Here is a 20,259-nt window from a genome sequence, read left to right as displayed (position 1 = left end):
AATGTATAGCCAATATGATTAAGTTGCTTGCCAAAATCACATACCTAGTAAGTGTGTCTAAGGCCAGATTTGAACTAAAAAAGATGAGTCTTCCTTACTCTTGGACACATATTCTATCCATTGCACAACCTATTTGTCCCATGTACTTATATGACAAGAAAACAAAAGCAACAACAAAAGTCATTTGAAGAGAAAAATAAATTATGATATATAATGATATTGACTTGAAAGAATAGTTATTTGGTGCTGTCAGATGTCAAAATATCCTAAAGCTTTGTGTAAGGTAATTATATTGCAGCTATTTTTCAACACTTAATTGACCCATGACTAAAGTTCTGATCACTGACAGATATTTCTGAATGGCAAACAAACTATACATAAATTAGTCAATAAAAAATCATTAAGTTATTATGTGGCAAGCACATAAGAGCAATGGCTAGAAAAGGAGGTAAAATATATTCACTTTTGTTGTTGTTCAGAACTATCCAGATCTTTTTGCCTATCCTCAAAGAATTACCCACAATCTAATGAAGGAGACAAAAAGCAAACAATTGTGTACAAATAAGTCATATACAATATAAATAAAAATAATTAATAGAGAAAGACTCCAGAATTAGGAAGGTTTAGGAAAGGTTTCCTGTAAAAGACAAGATTTTATTTGAGACTTAAAATAAGCCCAGAAACCAGAAGTGGAGGTGAGGAGGGAAAGCATTTTGGGAATGAGGAAAATTTTTTAAAAAAATATCTCCAATAAAGAGGTAGAATGTTTAGTTCCTGGAACAGTAAAGAGATCAGTACCTTTGAATCAAAAAGTATATGGTGGGGAGTAAAACCAAAAAAAGTAGGAGAGGACTGGGTTATGAAGATCTTTTAACACCAGAGGATTTTGGACTTCACAAATGAATCTACCAAAAGTGTGAACAAGACCTAAATAATTACAATGAAATTAATCAATCAAATATTGATAAAAAAAGAAAAAAAAGTTCTTGATTAATTTAGAAGTTCTTGACAAACTGATTGGACAAAATGGAGTATTGTCAAGACACATGTTACAATTGATTTAGGAGACTTGTAAATGTACTGTGGGTTTGCATGAAAAAAAAAAGCCAACTATTAACCCAATGATTTAGATAATTGGTAGTTTAGTGGTTAAAAAAAATCTAAACAAGGCTCTGAGAAAATTAGATATCCTCCCTTCTACTCCTTACCTACAGGAGAAACTTGTGAGTTTTGAAAAATCTTCAGGGTTTTAGATTTCCCATTAACATTCAATAAGCATCAGCAGAACAATAATGACACTATTTGTATCAGCAGTCAAGAAATGACCAAAAGCAATGAGGAAAGGTGCAGCAAAGGTCTACAAAAAGCCCAACAGAAAAATTATACCATAATGAAAATAAATATCTTAAGATTTTCAGAAAAAGAATTTCTAGAACCTACATATTACTAATATATTACTACTATGCCATATGTTTTTTCCAAACTTTAGTTCACTTTTCTTGTTCTCTTTAGATCCTTTCAGGAAAGGAGACCTTTCTAAGAAATATTTTACAATAATTCACAATATCACCTTAGTAAATACACATTTGTAAAAGTTAATGAAGTCAATGTGTCTAAATTATTTCAATTGATAATCATGGGTTTAAAACACAACAGTAAGTTCTTATGAGTTAAATAATTTTTAAAACAGCCCCTTTACGGCCACCTTAGAATTTGAGGAGATGGATCTCAGCCAAATCTATTAGTACAAGTGGATGTTTGAGAGAGCAAACTGCACAGTTCACACACTACACTTATATGAAGTGATATAGAGGGGGGAAAAACATGAAAGATAATGTGGTTTTTTTTGGTATGGATGTGTATGTATTGGTAATATCAATGAGGCATGACTATATTTCATTGGAGCATGATTATCTAAAAGTCATACCACAGTTTTCTGTTTTTCAGGTCTTCATTATTCAAATTATATAAACTAAAAACTAACATGGATACTCTTTTTATCTGACTTTTAAAATTTATTTTACATCTAATCTTTATCAATTTTATGGGCTTTTCAATCCAATATATAAACACTTTGAATTCATGAGCATTTACATAGAGGGTGAAGAAATAGCTACTAAATTATTTTATGCAGTTTTTCACATGGATTTTTTATTATACTTTTTATTAATTTTATAATTATAACTTTTTTGACAGCACATATGCATGGGTAATTTTTTACAACATTATCCCTTGCACTCACTTCTATTGAATTTTACCCTCCTTCCCTCCACCCTCTCCCCTAGATGGCAGGCAGTCCCATACATATTAAATATGTTATAATATATCCTAGATACAATATATTGTGCATAACCAAATTTTTTGTTGCACAGGAAGAATTGGATTCAGAAGGTAAAAATAACCTGGGAAGAAAAACAAAAATGCAAACAGTTTATACTCATTTGCCAATGTTCCTTTTCTGGGTGTAACTGATTCTGTCCATCATTGATCAATTGGAACTGAATTAGATCTTTCCTTTGTTGAAGATATCCACTTCCATCAGAATACATTCTCAAACAATATCGTTGTTGAAGTGTATAATGTTCTCCTGGTTCTGCTCATTTCACTCAGCATCAGTTCATGTAAGTCTCTCCAAGCCTCTCTGTATTCATCCTGCTGGTCATTTCTTACAGAACAATAATATTCCATAACATCCATATACCATAATTTACCCAACCATTCTCCAATTGATGGGCATCCATTCATTTTCTAGTTTCTAGCCACTACAAAAAGGGCTGCCACAAACATTTTGGAACATACAGATCCCTTTCCCTTTTTTAATATTTCTTTGGAATATAAGCCCAGTAGTAGCACTGCTGGATCTATGCACAGTTTGATTACTTTTGTGGCATAATTCCAGATTGCTCCCCAGAATGGTTGGATTCTTTCACAACTCCACCAACAATGTATCAGTGTCCTAGTTTTCCCACATCCCCTCCAACATTCATCATTATTTTTTCCTGTCATCTTAGCCAATCTAACAGGTGTGTAGTGGTATCTCAGAGTTGTCTTAATTTGCATTTCTCTGATCAATAGTTTCACATGGATTTTTAAAAAAATCAAATCATAAATATTAGTATTTTTCTTCAAAGTTAAAGGGTACATTTATTATCTGTTAAAAATAGACAACAAAACTTTTTTTAATGAACAATGTGTTTTGTAAGGGTTTTGCTTGATTGGTATGTTAGGAAGTTATCTATTATGTCAAAACAAAACATATTAATAAAGATTGTTGTTAATGTTACATTTGAAAAAATAGTTAAATAGTTCCTACCTAAAATAAACCCAGACAATTTTATGTAATGTCTAAAAATAGCTATGCTGCTCAGAGGCAATTTTAATTGAAGTTGTAGTTATCTATAAGCTTCTTCTTACTAATCTTTTCTTTTGTATGCATTTATTAGTTCTCTTCCAAAGTCATGCTACTTTTTTGCTAGCTTCTTTCAAATATATGCCAACATTTCAATCTATAAGCTTCTTCTTACTAATCTTTTCTTTTGTTTGCATTTATTAGTTCTCTTCCAAAGTCATGCTACTTTTTTGCTAGCTTCTTTCAAATATATGCCAACATTTCAATCTCTTTTAATCATCTCTTCTAACTAATAATGGCTATGCAAATAATTTGACTAGTTGGGATTTTCAGCTTTTAGTATTAACATCCATATAATCCTAAAAGTGTGATTAGACAACAAAGGAGAGGAAATGTGAAAAGAACATGATGTAAAACTTTTTTGGCCACAACATAAGTTTCACTTGTAGGTGATCTCAAAAAAAAAATTAGTCTTTCTGCTATTGCATATTTAAAAATCCTTGTCATTTTGAACAAATTCAACTTGATAATCTTAGCTTTCAAAAATTTTTGAGGAGTTCTGCAATGGCCACCAATTAAATAATTCCTTGTTTTTATTAATACTTCTTTTAGCCATTCTGTAAAATAGAAAGTCCTTTGCTTAGTCATTTTTAATAGTTCAATGTTTCTGCATTCAATAAGAAACATAACACATTTTATTCCTTATTTTATAATTCAAGTGGGAATAACATAACAACTCTGTTGTTTTGTAATTTATGGCTTATAACAAACTTGATTTTATTGCTCAGTGTTGGTTTTGTTACCAGAAATAAAAAGATTTCTATTAATCAGTGTTTAACTTCATTGTTCTGTTCTCACACAAAGGCTACTATGAGTAATTTTTAACATATCTTCATTCTTTTTATTTATATTTTTAAACTTGCATATTTCAAAGGACTCTAGGTAATATAAATAATAGGTGATCATTATTTAACTGAATCTAGAGGAATCTAAAAATTATATCATATTTTTCAATATATCTCTTCTCCATCATTGAAATTAAATAAACTGAAGGTTAACATAGGCACTCTTTTTATACCAATCAGATGCTTCAAATTATTTTGTATAAAATCTTTATCAACTTTAATTGGCTTTCTACTCAATTTTATATACATTTTGAATTTATGTACATTTACAAGCAGAATTGAGAAGTAACTATCAAACTATTTTATGTTGTTTTTACATGGATTTTTTAAATATATAAAAACATTCTACCTGAAGTAATTTCCTGCAAGATTTATTATACATTTCAATTTATCATCTATTTTCTTATAGTCAGCATATTTTTCAAATTTTTAGTTCTAAATTCTCTCATTCTCTCACTCTCTCCCACTCCCTTTATCTGCTCATCCCTATCCACAGGCAAGTAATATGCCAATTATATATACATGTAAGATCATGAAAAATTAAAAAAAACCAGAAAAATAAAGTGAGAAATTTGCTATTCAACTTCATCATAAGTCCTTTAGATTTTTCTTGGATCATTGGATTGGATCATTTCTTACAGTGCCATAGTATTTCATCACAATCATATGCCACAACTTGTTCAGCCATTTCTTAATTTATAATAATCCCCTAGATTTTCAATTCTTTCCTACAAAATATTGCTTTTATTTATTTATTTTTACCAATGGTATCTTGCTAAAGTAAAATAATATTAAAACTTTACATTTTCACAACATATTGGAATATCTTTGCAACCATTGCACTGAATCTATTTTAGGTGAGTTAAATTTTTATCAAACAGCTGTATTCCCTGTACTGTTTTGATGTGTCCATAGTCCTTGTAGTATATGGGATATACCATATACTTCCATACTCTGGAGGAGAAAGTTGATGATTTGGGGCAATTCTGCCTCATTTAAATCCAATGAATTCACTTTCTTTAGGGCTCACTTAATTTTTAAGATAAAAGATACAAATAGCTAGTTTGATAAATAGAAACAGGTCAACACTTTACTGTCAAAATGATATTTTGCTACTTCTGTCCTTATCTGTAATCAAAATGTTGTTATAATTAAACTTAAATATACATATAGATATATGAATATATGTGTATTCATACATAAAATAACAAAAACAATTATAATTACAAGTACATTTTGTCATTTAATAGATAATAGTTTTATAGTATTTCATGAATCAAATAAAGTTGAGGCAACATTTGGTCATAGTAGGAAAAATCTATGAAATCAGGATTTGAGTCTAGAGATGAGGGAGGAAGAAGGGAATGGAAGTGAAGGAAGGAAAGATGGAAGAGAAGGAAGGAAGGGAGAAAAAGAGGAAGGAAGGAATGGAGGGAAGAAAAGAGGGAGGGAGGGAAGCGGAGAGAGAGAAATGGAGGAAGGGACTCAGGGAAGGAGAGAATATCAAAGTACTAGGCACCTACTATAAGCCAGGAATTGTGCTAAGTATTTTATAAATACTATCTCAGTTTTCCTCACAACAACCCTGGAAAGTAGGTCCAATTATTGTTTCCATTTTATGCTTGCCATTTTATACTTGAGTCACTCAACCCCTATCTGTTGCCTCACATTCTAGGATGAAAAAAAAAAATCCCAGCATTCTCCTATTCTAGTTAACAATACTCTCCCTTCACCTGCATCATTTTCTTTTTTGACATGTTCATCAGAGTATGTGGAAGATAAATTCCCAATGTTCACTTTCCAATATTTGGATGAAATTTTAAATTTTATTTGAAACACAGTATTGCACATTTAGAAACTGACTTTTTTAGGGACATAAACCAACATGTACAAAAAAGGAGAAGTAATCCAAAAGAAGCACAATGAATTAATGAAAAATCAAAGAATTGTTACTAAGGTATTTGATGTTCATGTTTAGTATTTTCCTTGGCAACCCTGAGGAACTCAAAGATCTGAATGGCTTCTTAAGCATAGGACAATGTATCCCCAAGGGGAGATATAGGGGAAAATGGAGATGAAAAATACACTCAGAAAAAAGAAGCTATTATATTCTCTGAAACTTTGATCTTAGCCTGCATGACTTAGTAGTGGTTAAAGCAGAGGCTTGTAAAAATATTACTTGTGTATAAAGTTCATGAATATTCTTAGTTCTAAAATATTACCCAAGAAACCCCATAGAGAAAAGAAAATGTATGCCTATGAGAAAGCATCCAAAAATGGCAAAGAAAAGTCAGAAAGGCCTTGACCACTAGCTCAAATTCCAGATGTATATGCCTGGTATTCATTCCATCTTCAATGACTTCTCAATATTTCTCATTGAGGAATTATGTCTATGGAATATAAATTTAAAGTAGAAGGGGCATCAGAGGTCAGTCTAATTGCTTTAAATTATGTGTAGGGAAACCGAGGCCTCAGAGGTAGGTTAAGTGAATTATTTAAGCTCATAAAACAGATCTGGAATACAAATTAATTTCATTTTGGCTCCATGTTCTATGCTCTATCTACTACTGCTCACAAAACTTAGAAGGCCCATTTTGTATGGTTAGAGCAGAATACTCAGAGACAACCCCAGATGACCACCTATTCTTTCCTAAAAGCCATGAACCAGATTCCTGATGTTATAATAGTTATGGAAGACTAATTTTTTACTGCTTAAACTTCTGCTCTAGTTTGGACATTTATCAGAGCTTTTGACCCTTGCATGAGACTTAAAGAAATCAAATTATTAGGAATACAAAGAGATAGAACTAAAGAAGGAGAAAAGGAGCCTTAAATGTTTTCATCCAGCCTGATATTTGTTTACCTGCATCCCTAAAGTAAGCAATGTTTGTTCCTACCTGTAACTGTACTATTTACCATTCAAAACTCCTTTCAGTATTTCTGCTGAGGACATAAAAGAATGCCAATTCAACAGCAACAAAATATACCAATTCAAGTATATAGTATGCAAATTAAAAATAGACTTCAACGATTAGAGAATAGTTTGCAAAAATACCCAAAAGGAATCAAAAAAACTGTCAAACTTTTATAGGTCTTTAAGGACCCTAAAAACATTCATTATGTCTGGTGGATTGCAACATCGCTAAAGTTCCGACACTATAAATATTTACAGGGCTTGTTAGAACTAGCAATGTTTAAGGAATTATAATTAAACAACTAAATCAAAAATCTGTCTCCACAGTTCATTTAATTATTCAGTTACATGCCAGCACTATGTTCCATTAAATAAATATGTATCCTATTGTGTAGCCTACCATGCAATATGGCTGTGTATGTGAACTGAAATATAGCCTCTCTTTTTTTAAAATATTTTTTTTAATTATAGCTTTTTATTTACAAGATATATGCATGGGTAATTTTTCAGCATTGACACTTGCAAAACCTTTTGTTCCAATTTCCCCCTCCTTCCCTCTATCCCTACCCCAGATGGCAGGTTGACCAATACATGTTAAATATGTTAAAGTATAAGTTAAATACAATATATGTATACATGTCCATACAGTTATTTTGCTGTACAAAAAGAATTCAACTTTGAAATAGTGTACAATTAGCCTGTGAAGGAATTCAAAAATGCAGGCAGACAAAAATAGAGGGATTGGGAATTCTATGTAGTGGTTCATAGTCATCTCCCAGAGTTCTTTCTCTGGGTGTAGCTGGTTCAATTCATTACTTCTCTATTGGAACCGATTTGGTTCATCTCATTGTTGAAGAGGGTCACGTTCATCAGAATTGATCATCATATAGTATTGTTGTTGAAGTATATAATGATCTCCTGGTCTTGCTCATTTCACTCAGCATCAGTTCATGTAAGTCTCTCCAGACTTTTCTGAAATTATACTGCTGGTCATTTCTTAAAGAACAATAATATTCATATACCACATTTTATTCAGCCATTCTCCAATTGATGGGCATCCACTCAGTTTCCAATTTCTGGCCACAACAAAGAGCAGCGTCACTTTTAAACCTTGTTTCAATGTATCTCTTCACATGTAGTAGATACCAATGAGTATTAAATGACTGATAGCTTTACTATCTTAGCAAGCTGCATATGAACCACTAAATACAGGTTTAACTTCCTTCAGTGTCTAAAGGAAAACCAGAATATCCACTTAAGGGAATCTTCCTTTCCAGGTGATAATCCTGTCTCTGTGTGAATCCTTGTAAACACTTGGATAGTTGATAGGAATCTGCTTGTGGAGGTAGTTGCTTTTATTGTTTTGTTTTAAAATGGAAGAGATTCAGGAGGGATTGTTATCAGGAAGTGAAGAAAAATTTCCCATTCCATTTCTATTTAGATATACAGCACATTCAGAGTCATAAACTACAAGAAACAAGTAGAAGAGGAGGAAGGAGAAGAAGAAGAGGAGGAGGAAGGAAGATGAGAAGGAGAGGGAGGAGGAGAAAAAGGAGAAAAATAAAGAGGAGGAGGAACAAGAGAAGGAGGAGGAGGAATAGAAGGAAGAAGAGGAGCAGAAAAAGGAGGAAAATAAGGAGAAGGAAAAGGAAAGGGAGGAGGAGGAAAAGGAGGAGGAGGAGGAGAAGAAAATTAAAGAAAAGAAAAAGAAAGATATGGAAACAAATGGTCTCATCCTGCTCCTTTATGGTAAGAAGGCTAGTAACCATTCTGCTACTACCAAAACTGCTGATTCAGGTAGAGGAAATGAAAGAGAACCATTGGTACTGTGGACTATTGGCCCAGACACACACCAACATTTACTACCAACTCTAAGAAAAAGAAGGATACATGACATACCACCAAAAGCAAATATTTTTCCTGATAAATGCAACCTCAGTGCTCAATAGTCTGTATTTAAAGAGCATTTACTTTTCAGGACTGTATGCTTTTTAGCAAAGGTATATTTGTCCTATTTTACATTAAATAATTGTTTAATATTAAAATATGCATACAAGGGAAAAGATGAAGATATTGTAAACTACTCTGTAATTTATATAATAGTGAAAAATTATGCTGAGTATAACATGATCTTACTACATGTTGTATAGCTAAGATAAAAATATGGGCTTATTTTTAAAATCACATATTAAAACCTTGGGCAAAGATATCTGTTGCAGATATTTTATTTTATAATTATATATAGAAGCACATTAAGATCTTCTTTTTCGCTGTTTTTTTTTTAGTTCCATGAGGGTCGAAATACAGTACCAGATTTATTTTTTTAATGTGAATATTTATAAACTGTCAGTTGTCCTTGGTCAGCAGAAAAAGTGGAATCATTCATTTTGGTTTACCATAGCTAATCAACTTAGAAACAGAAATATATGGCTCATCTTTAGGTGTCATTGGTTCTCAATTTCTTCCCCTTTATTTTATAGATGAAGACACTGAGACCTAGTGAGGAAACATGACTAATGCACAGCTGCTCTGGCTTCTTATACTGCTGTTTTTGATTCCAAATTCAGTATATTTCAGTTTTAGAACTATACATTTCAAAAATGCCATAGAATCCATTTAGATCAAACCCTTATTTAACAAATGAGGAAATGCATGATCTTCTATTTGGCATCTATGATATAACAGATCCATGTAATTGTAAGTTTACAGCCTTAGAATAGTTTTTCTTAGTACAAAGTTAGCTGAATTATACAGTGTAAAATCTGCAACCTTGGTTTGACTTCAACTGTATCTGAATTAGGCATCTCAGAAAATTATATATAATATAAACAATATTAGAAAAGACTCAGATCCTAATTTTGAAATTGCAATTGCACATTTTGAAACTTGGTTGTTTGGGCCTACATATTCGAATGTGGCCTATGTGAGAGTGTTAGTATCTATGGTGTCATCATAAAGACCAGCACAGTCCAAAGGCTAAAATTAATTTATTTTTTAATTTCTTTTTTTAAAGAATAGATTTTTATTTTCAAAATATATGGGAAAAGTTTTCAATTTTCATCCTTGTAAAACCTTGTGTTTCAAATTTTGTATCCCTCCTTTCTCCTTGACTCATCCCATAGATAACAAGAAATCCAATGTTAAGCATGTGTAATTCCTCTACACATATTTCCACAATTATCATACTATACAAGAAATATGAGATCAAAAAGGGAAAAAGATGAGGGGGGAAAAAAGCAAGCAATAAAAACAAAAAGGGTGAAAATACTATGTTATGATCCATATTCAGTTCCCACTGTCTGCTCTAGGTGCAGATGGCTCTCTTCATCACAAAACCATTGGAATTGGTCAGAATCATCTCACTATCGACAAGAACCATGTCCATCAGATTTGGTCATTGCATAATATTGTTATTGCTATATACAATGTTCTCTTGGTTCTATTAACATCATTTACCATTAATTCATGTCTGTCTCTCCCAGCTCTTCTGAAATCATCCTGCTGATCATTTCTAATAGAACAATAATATTCCATAACAAGAATATACCATAATGTATTCAGCCATTCTCTAACTGATAGGCAGCCATTCCCATGATTTCTTTCGGATACAGGCCCATAGAGGTGCAGCTGGATAAAAGGATATGTAAAATTTGATAGATTTTTGAGCATAGTTCCATATTGCTCTGCTTGGGTCAGTTCACAACTCTACTAACAAAGCATGTCCCAGTGTTGTCATGTTCCTTCCAATATTTATCATTATATTTTCCTGTCATCTTAAGCAATCTGAGAGGTGCATAGCAATACCTCAGAGTTGTCTTAATTCATATTTCTCTGATGAAGTGATTTAGAGCATTTTTCATGACCAGAAATGTTTTTAATTTCTTCATCTGAAAATTGTCTGTTTATATTCTTTGACCATTCATCAATTGAGAATGGCTTGAATTCTTATACATTTGAGTCAATTCTCTATATATTTTAGAAATGAGATTTTATCAGAAGCCTTGGATGGGAAAAAAACAAAACAAACAAACAAAAAGCCCTTTTTAACTTAATATAATCCTAATTATCCATTTTGTATTTTATAATGTAATCTAGTTCTTTGGCCACAGAGGCTTTCATTCTCTACAGAGCTGAGAAGTAAACTATCCTTTGTCCTTCTAATTTGCTTATAGTGTCACTCTTAATGATCTCTCTTGGTATGGGGTATTAGATTTTGGTCAATACCTAGTTTCTTCCATACTATTTTCCTATTTTCCCAGGAATATTTGTCAAATAGTGAGGTCTTATCCCAGAAGATGGGATCTTTGTGGTTTAAAAAATTCTAGATAACTATAGTTTTGGACTATTGTGTTTTCTGAAGCAAACCTTTTCCACTGATCAATTACACTATTTCTTAGTGAGTACAAATGGTCTTAAGGACTGATGCATTATAATATAGTTTCATCTTTGGTAGAACTATGCCATCTTCATTTGCATTTTTCATTAATTATAAAGTATGGGCTAGCTCCCTGGAGGGCCTTAGGGTCAGCCAGAGTCAGGATAAATCAAAGTCCTTGGTCTTTAGTGGGAGAAGTGAAGGAGGCAGGAAAGCTGCTAAGCAGCTTGCCAAAGATATATCCTGGATTTTGGTGTCAGGAGTCTCCAGCCTCTCTCCTCCTCATCCTGCTGCCAAGTGCCTCTTACTTCTCTCCCCCAGCCCTCCAATCGTTGTCTACAATTATCTTACTACCAAACATGTAGCAAGCACCAATGGTGAGGAGAACTATCATCCAAATATATGCTAATAGAGCCAATGTCTCACATCAAATAGGTAGTCTTAACTGCTCTCCTGTCTGATTCAGAGTTTCAGCCCTTTACAATTAATTCCCTTGGAATTCTTGACTTTTTGTTTTTTTTCCAGATGAACTTTGCTATTATTTTTTCTAGCTCTATAAAGTAATTTCTTGGCAGTTTGACTGACATGACACTAAATGGATTAATTTAGGGTGAACTGTCATTTTTTATTATATTAGCTTGGCCTATACATGAGCAGTTGATATTCTTCCAATTGTTTAAATCTGACTTTATTTGTGTGGAAAGTGTTTCTTAATTGTGTTCATATATTTCCTATGTCTTTGCAGGTAGACTCTCAGATATTTTATATTATGTACAGTTATTTTAAATGGAATTTCTCTTTGCATCTCTTGCTGTGGGACTTTGTTGATAAAATATAGAAATGTTGATGGTTTTTGCGGATCTATTTTGTATTCTACAAGTTTGATAAGTTTAATTGTTTCTAGTACTTTTTTAGTTGACACTCTAGGATTTTCTAAGTACACCATTTTATAATCTGCAGTGTTATAATTGTGTTTCTTCATTAGCTATTCCAATTTCTTTATTTTTTCTTTTCTTGTTGCTAAAGCTAACATCTTTAATATAACATTGAATAGAAATGGAAACTTTTATCTACCTCTGATCTTATTGAGAATGTTTCTAGTTTATCTCCATTACATATGATGCCTACTGATGGTTGTAAATAGATAATACTGATCATTTTAAAGAAAACTCCATTTATTCCTGTACTCTCTAATGTTTTTAAAAGGAATGGGTGTTGGATTTTGCCAAATGCTTTTTCTGCATGCATTGAGATAATCATATGATTTTTGTTAGTTTGGTTATTGGTATAGTCAATTAGGCTAATAGTTTTTCTAATAGTGAACCAGCCCTGAAATTCTAGTATAAATCCCACTTGACAAGAAAAGGGCTGCTATAAATATTTTTGTACATATATACATTAGTGTCCTAATTTCCCTACATTCCCTTGAATATTTATCACTTTTCCTTTCTATCATATTAGCCAACCTGATAAGTATGAGTGCTACCTCAGTTGTTTTAATGTGTATTTCTCTAATAAAAAAATGTTCTTTTATGTGAAAAAAAAATAAATCCTGTGTGGTCTTGGTGTAACTTGCTATAATCTGCTTGCAAATATTTTATTTAAGATTTTTGCATCAATATTCATTAGGGAAATTGGTCTATAATTTTCTTTCTCAGTTTTAACCCTAAGTGTTTTAGGTATTAGCACCATATCTATATCATAAAAGGAATTTGATGCAATTACTTTCCATATTTTCCAAATAGTTTTCATAGTATTGGAGTTAATTGTTCCTTAAATGTTTGGTAGAATTCACTTGTAAATCCATCTGGCCCTCAACTTTTTCTTAGGGAGTTAATACATAAGTTTGCTCAATTTCTTTTTCTAAAAGAGGATTATTTAAGTAATTTATTTTATCCTCTTATTCTGGGAAATCTATATTTTATAAATATTCATACATATCACTTATATTATCAGATTTATGAACATATAGTTAGGCAAAATATTTCTTCTCCATTAGTGGAAATTTCACTTTTTTCTTTTTTTTTGATAGTAGCAGTTTGATTTTCTTTCCTTTATATAATCAAATTAACTAAAGATATATTTATTTTGTTGTTTTTTCATAAAACTAACTCTTGGTTTTATTTATTATTCAATAGTTTTCTCATTTTCAATTATATTAATCTCCCCTTATATTTTCAGAATTTCAAATTTGGTATATTTAATCAAGGATTTTAAATTTATTCTTTTTCTAGCTTTTTTAGTTGCATGTTTATTTCATTGATCTTCTCTTTCTCTATTTTGTGCAAGTAAGAATCTAGAGATATAAAATTAACCCCAAGAACTTTTTTTTAGCAACATCTCATAAATTTTGGTATGTTGTTTAATTATTGTCATTCTCTTGGATGAAATTATCAATTATGACTATGATTTATTGTTTCATTACCCATTCTTTAGGATTAGATTATTTAGTTTCCAATTAATTTTGGTCTATTTTTCTCTGGCCCTTTACTGCATGAAATTTTTTTATTGCATCATGATCTGAAAAAGATGCATTTACCATTTCTGCCTTTCTGCACTTGATTTTGAGTTTCTTTGACCTACTACATTGTCAGATTTTGTGTAGATATCATGGACAGCCAATAAAAAGGCATATTTTTTCTGTCCTCATTCAATTTTCTCCAAAGATCTATCATGCCTAATTTTTCTAAGATTTATTCACCTCCTTAATTTCTTTCTTGTTTAATTTGTGGTTCTATTTATCTAGTTTTAAGAGAACAATGTTCAGATCCCCACTAGTACAGTTTTTCTAACTCTTCTTCCAACTCTCTTAATATCTCCTCTAGAAATTTGGATGCTATACCATTTGGTACACATGTTTAGTATTGATATTACTTGGGGTAGAGTTAAGATGGTGTAGAGCAGACAAGTTTTGTGTGATCTCCTCTGAGCTTCCCTCAAATTAGCAGCCGATTAAGCCTCTAAACTGGTTTTGAAATGGCAGAACCCACAAATATTTGTAGTATAACAAATTTTCAGAAAAAAAGATACTTTTGAAGAACTTCAGAAAAGATCTGTTTCAATTGGGCAGGGGGAGAGATTACTGAACCCAGACTGCAGAGGTGGGACCCAGAATGCACCAAGGAATCTACTACAAAGGTCTTAGGCTACTCTGTCCTAGTTGCAAGCTGATGATTAGCAGATTTGTTGTAAGACACCCAAAAGCAAATAGAAAAGGCAAATTGTGAGCCACTGAACCTCAGAAGAACACAGGACTTGGCTGCAATTACCCAGCCCTGGAAGTCAGTCACCAGCACTGGTTCCAGGACAAACTAAAGCAACTGTTGCTCTTTGTCTTAAGAGCAGACTTCAACCTTTTAAAACAAAATGAGGGGAAAAAAACAAATAGAACACTGACAATAAACAGATTTTATGGAGAAGGAGACTAGACCTTTTAACCCTGAGGTTGTTAAAGGCAAATCAATATCAGATGAAGCCCCAAAGGATGATTATATGAGTTGGTCTCCATCTCATAAGGTTCTCTTGAAATATTTCAAAAAGAATCTTAAAAGAGAGTTAGAAGAAAAGTGTTACCAGCTTCTAGTGCTGGGTGAGAATGACCAAGTCAGCTTGTTACGCTGGAATTCAAGCCTCGCTATTTGCCTTCTGTAGTTGTATTGCAGTTCTTTCAGCTAATTTGCTAATTTGCATTGACTTCTGCACCAGGATCGAGTAGCCATTGCTACTGTATTTTGGCTAAATACCTCTAACATGTGGAAGCTTCTGCACCCTGGGTCTTCCTGTCTTGCACCTGCACAGGCCACTTCCTCCCCCCCCCCTTCCCGATTGAGACATATCTTTCCTGAAGTTCTTCCAAATTAATTTCTGGTGGACATTTAATACACTCCAAATATTTGTGGGTTCTGTCACTTAAAACTCATTTAGAGGCTCAATATGGTGTGGATTCTGAGGAAAGTCAGGAAAAGCTAAACAAAGACCTGTTTACTCTATGCCATCTTGGCTCTGCCTCCACCTCCCACAATATTTCTAAGACATGGAAAGTAATAAAATGATTATAACTGCTTTGTGATAAATCTTTGAAATTTATTAATTTTTAATACTATGTGGATATTTTTCCAACCTCCATACATTTGTTTTTATAAGCATTCTCTTTCAATGTTGCCACATATTCTTCTGAATCAAAGAGTCCCTTGTTTTAATATCAATGTTGTACCACTGTTGTTTTATGACTGCCAAAATTGCAATGTAGCAGCCTCTAAAGAGATATAAATTTTATGTCTCTTTCAGACAGCAATTGAAAGACCCATAAAAGAATAGAGCTGTTTGCAATACACAACACATATCAAACTATGAAAAAGTAGAAGAAAGAAAAGGAAAAGAAGATAGGTTATCACCCAATGAGTGTGAGGAATAACAATTGGAGAGCCTATATTTTTTACTTATATCTTTATATCATTAAGCAAATGAGCCTCAGAACTTTGATCCATGGCGATAGACATTTAGGAGGAAATGGACAAGAATCACACAGACTGCTCAGGCTTAAATGGATATTTCTATTGGATGGTGAACTATAGATGATATAGGATGTGTATCTTTGGTACTAACAACTATATTGACGAGATTATAGAATAATTTGTGTATTTGGACACTGGCAATGTCTTTATTTCAAAATAAAAACTTCATAAAAACAGAAAATACACTATAAGGCAATTAAATTTATTTGTCTTAAATTATTTTTACCTGACTTTTTTTTTCTTTTCCTTTTGTAATTCCAACATATCTTCATCAATAACATATTTCATGTTTCAACCATATTTTCATGCAGAAACTCCAGTAAACATCAAGTCAATATACCTACAGTAATTTAAATACTTGACTTCTTATCTTTTGCTCAGTAAAGAAAGAATATGTTCCATTACTATCTCATATTCATAATTACTTTTTAACATTCTATAAATTTTCTATGCAGTAACAGGGGCATAAACTATAGAATATATTCTGCATTTCTAATCAGAAATAGCAACCCTGAAAACTATTAGCTGTATGACAAAAGGAAAGCCACATATCTCTCCATTTTCTATCCTATAAAAATGAGATAATTGATAGGATTATTTTGAGTCTCAAATTGAGAATTTGTGTATGTTTGTAAAATATGCATATGTATATGTATATGTATATATATACATATATATACATACAAATACACATATATCAAGAGATAAAAAAGGGGGGAAATTTCAAAGCAATATAAAACTGTTATTATAATTAAAGGAATTGAGGATAACTGAATATATCCAAAGAAATGAATGAAAAAGTTGAAACTTATTATCTGACTCAATTTTACCTAAAATTTGCAGCAATCTTTCATGACAATGCTCTATGTTTATCCTACATGAATGTTCCCCCTATTTAACATTTAAGAACATGCTTAGAACATATTGAGTCTATTTATGTGTTCTGGTAAATTGCTATTGTCTTGTTGGGGTGCAACACATGTTAAATACAAGTAATTAAGGTTATAGGGCCCTTAAGCAAAACTTTAAAGTTTGGATTTAAAAGGGGTCTCATTAAAACCATATGACATAACTTGGCACGTAGAGTAATGAGGGAGGGCAGGGGACTTTCCACTTCAAATCCATATTGTCTTATTTTATTAAATATTGAGATTATGACTTATGGAATTAAAAGACATCTCCAAAAGTTGTCTAACTTCTTCCCAGGTGACGTCTTAAAAAATACAAAACAAAACTTATTTTTATACATCATTATTTTTCCTTTTTATACCAATGGTCAAAGAAGGATATTACAGTGTTATTTAAAAATCCCTTTTCACTGAGTAATCTCACTATCATAAAACTATCCTTGATTCTAGTATGGCTGAAATTCTTCCAGATGTAATCTAAGCTCATTTACTCTTTTCTGTCCCCAGAGAAGTACAGTTCTCCTTAACTGGGGTCATTATAAGGTTGGTCTTTCAGTCAAAAGTTCTCTTAATAAATAGATGTTTCAAAATGTGCCTGTATCTTGCCCCTTTTAATGAAAAGCAATTTGATTCTATCTGTTTGGTTTTATTTTTTTATAGACAGTGGCCTCAACTTTCTAATTAACTACAGGTAGCACTAAATAGTCAGTAAAGCTTATACTACTACAATATAGCTTTTATTATCACTGGGCTTGTTTACTAGTATAAGTTAATTATTTAACCAGACCTCAATAAGGGGGAAAATAATTAACACAATTTAATATCAGAATCATTCACGTTCATTTACTTAACCCCTTTGTAATTGTTTAATAACCAACTCAAGCAATTTAATGAGTTAATGCTTAGATAATACATTACACTTTATAAATAATCACTGAAAATATATATTCTATTAGACTTTGTCTATTATTATTTCCTATATTTTCCACTAATGGATTTCCTAGTCATGAAACCCATAGAAACATATGTAGCAAACAAATCCCCAAAGCTATAATAGTTATTAATTATATTCCTTCAACAAACACTTTTCCATTAGGACATGTTCCAAACTGATAAATATGTATATTTAACATTTGACATTATAATAGGAGCCAGCATCACAATTAGTTTAATAAAAACTATTTGGTATCAGAAATCAAAACAATGACATGGTATACCTAATTCTGATTCTGATTCTAAGAGGCTAAATGAACTAACTTTTGATAAAAATGCTGCATTACCTCCAATACCTGCTTTTATTGGAAGGTCTACTGATTGAAGATAGTCTCCCAAACTATTTTAATTCATTCATTATATGAAACTGTAAGGTTAATTTTGTCATCTTCACTGAGAAATGAAGTTAGGAGAAGAGTAAAAAATAAGGGGGGGATTAATGAATAGTTTTATATGTTTCAAGCATTAGGGAAAATACAAGGAGAATTCATCAAGATATCATTCTAGAAATGAAATGTGAATGGCATCTTGAGTTTAATTCCATTAACTAAATTCCTAGAGTACAAAAGAAACACAAATCATCCCCTTAACATTAAGCAAATTATATTTCTTCACACTATTATAGGCTTTGCTTTCTCTTGTGTTGTAAAAAACAAAAACAAAACACATGAATGATTTTAATTGAAAGAGCAAAACTAGAATTTTTTTTCTCTTGGAATCTAGCTACATTTCTAAATTATTAACTGATGTTAAGCTATTGGCAGGTACTTATTTTTTTTCTATATGTAGCCACAATAATCAAGTGATTTATATAATTTAGTATTGGTTTAGCATGACCATTCTTTCTTATTGATTTGAAGCAACAACAAGAAGAATTTTAAAAACAGCATATCTTTCTTTTCAAATTGTTTCAATGCCCTTTTACATAGCTTCTGTAAACTGTAGTATGGACATTTTTCATGTTCCTGAAAATGAGGAGCAACCTGACTAAATGATGAAAAAATGTAAGGATAAAGGAAAGGTGTATGATGATACAACTGTACATTTTCTGAACATTTAGTTTTTCTCTATGTTGACATTTGAAGTTCTCTTTGGAAATAATTCAGAACTACAACTATTGATGTTTCCCAAAAAATTAAGTTAAGCATAAATACTCTTAAAACCAAAGTGTGTCTTTTTGCCATGGGCAGGCTGAATATAGAGCAATAAAATGCTACATTTGCTCGTGTAATTAGTGCACGTTGGGGATCTAAGTACTTAACAGTATATATGGGGCTCCCTGTGTTTGGTAGAATTCATTTTCCACTTGGTCCCTTTGCCTCTTACCAATTACTTCATAGGATCATAAAAATATACAACTAGGATTGGAAGGAAGACTTCAGAGACTAAATAGTCTCAAATCCCCTCTTGTAGAAATAAAGAAACCAAGGAACATAAAGGGAAACTAACTACCTAACTCAAAGCACATTTGTATGTATCTTTTTCTAATTTATTGTCTTCCTTCAAATAAAAACTTTGGTAGATTCAGGATTTTAATAATATTGGTACTTCTTACTTGATAAAACTCTTCCACATCTCACTCTGGATGATTCTTGTCCAAGTTTTTCCTATTAATTCTATATGGAGCAGGATTTCTTAACTTTTTCTGTGTCTCCTGGATCCTTTTGACATGGACCTTTTCTATTAACAGTATTTAAATGCATAAAATAAAATATGTAGTTTCACATTATTTATTAATTGACAAAGGAAACCAATAATACTGAAGTAATTATCTTTTCTTCTTTTAAGTAATGGAAATATTTTTCTTGTTCTTTTTACATACTGCAGTTGGCAATACATCAATTAATCTTTTCTATTTGTTCTTATTATCATAAAATAACCAACTAAGTTAACTTTCCAGTTAAATTCATGCTTTGCAATGCCTTATATATATTGCTTCTCAACTATGTCATGATAGATGACATACTTTGATCAGTCTCAGAAAAACTCAGTTAACATTTATTTCTGATTAAGATAGCCACAAATTTCTCTTCCACTGCTTTTTGGAATATTTATAATTTTAAAACTATAGAGACTGAGGTGGACTATGATTCTCAACCTTGAACATGAATGGGAGAAGACTTATTCTAGAGGGAAAGATTTTCAAAAGAGTAGCTGTTTGGGATTGTGTACTGACTCATCTTTATAAAATCCTTCTGAAAATATTCTTTCCATTAATCAAGGAAATCTTGATAAAAATTTGAACAGTCAAAAAATTTCATAAACTATTTCCTAGAAGAGATACATCTTTACAGTCACAAA

Source organism: Sminthopsis crassicaudata, chromosome 5, assembly GCF_048593235.1.
Source record: "Sminthopsis crassicaudata isolate SCR6 chromosome 5, ASM4859323v1, whole genome shotgun sequence".
Classification (NCBI taxonomy): domain Eukaryota; kingdom Metazoa; phylum Chordata; class Mammalia; order Dasyuromorphia; family Dasyuridae; genus Sminthopsis; species Sminthopsis crassicaudata.
Note: the sequence above shows the minus strand (reverse complement) of the source record.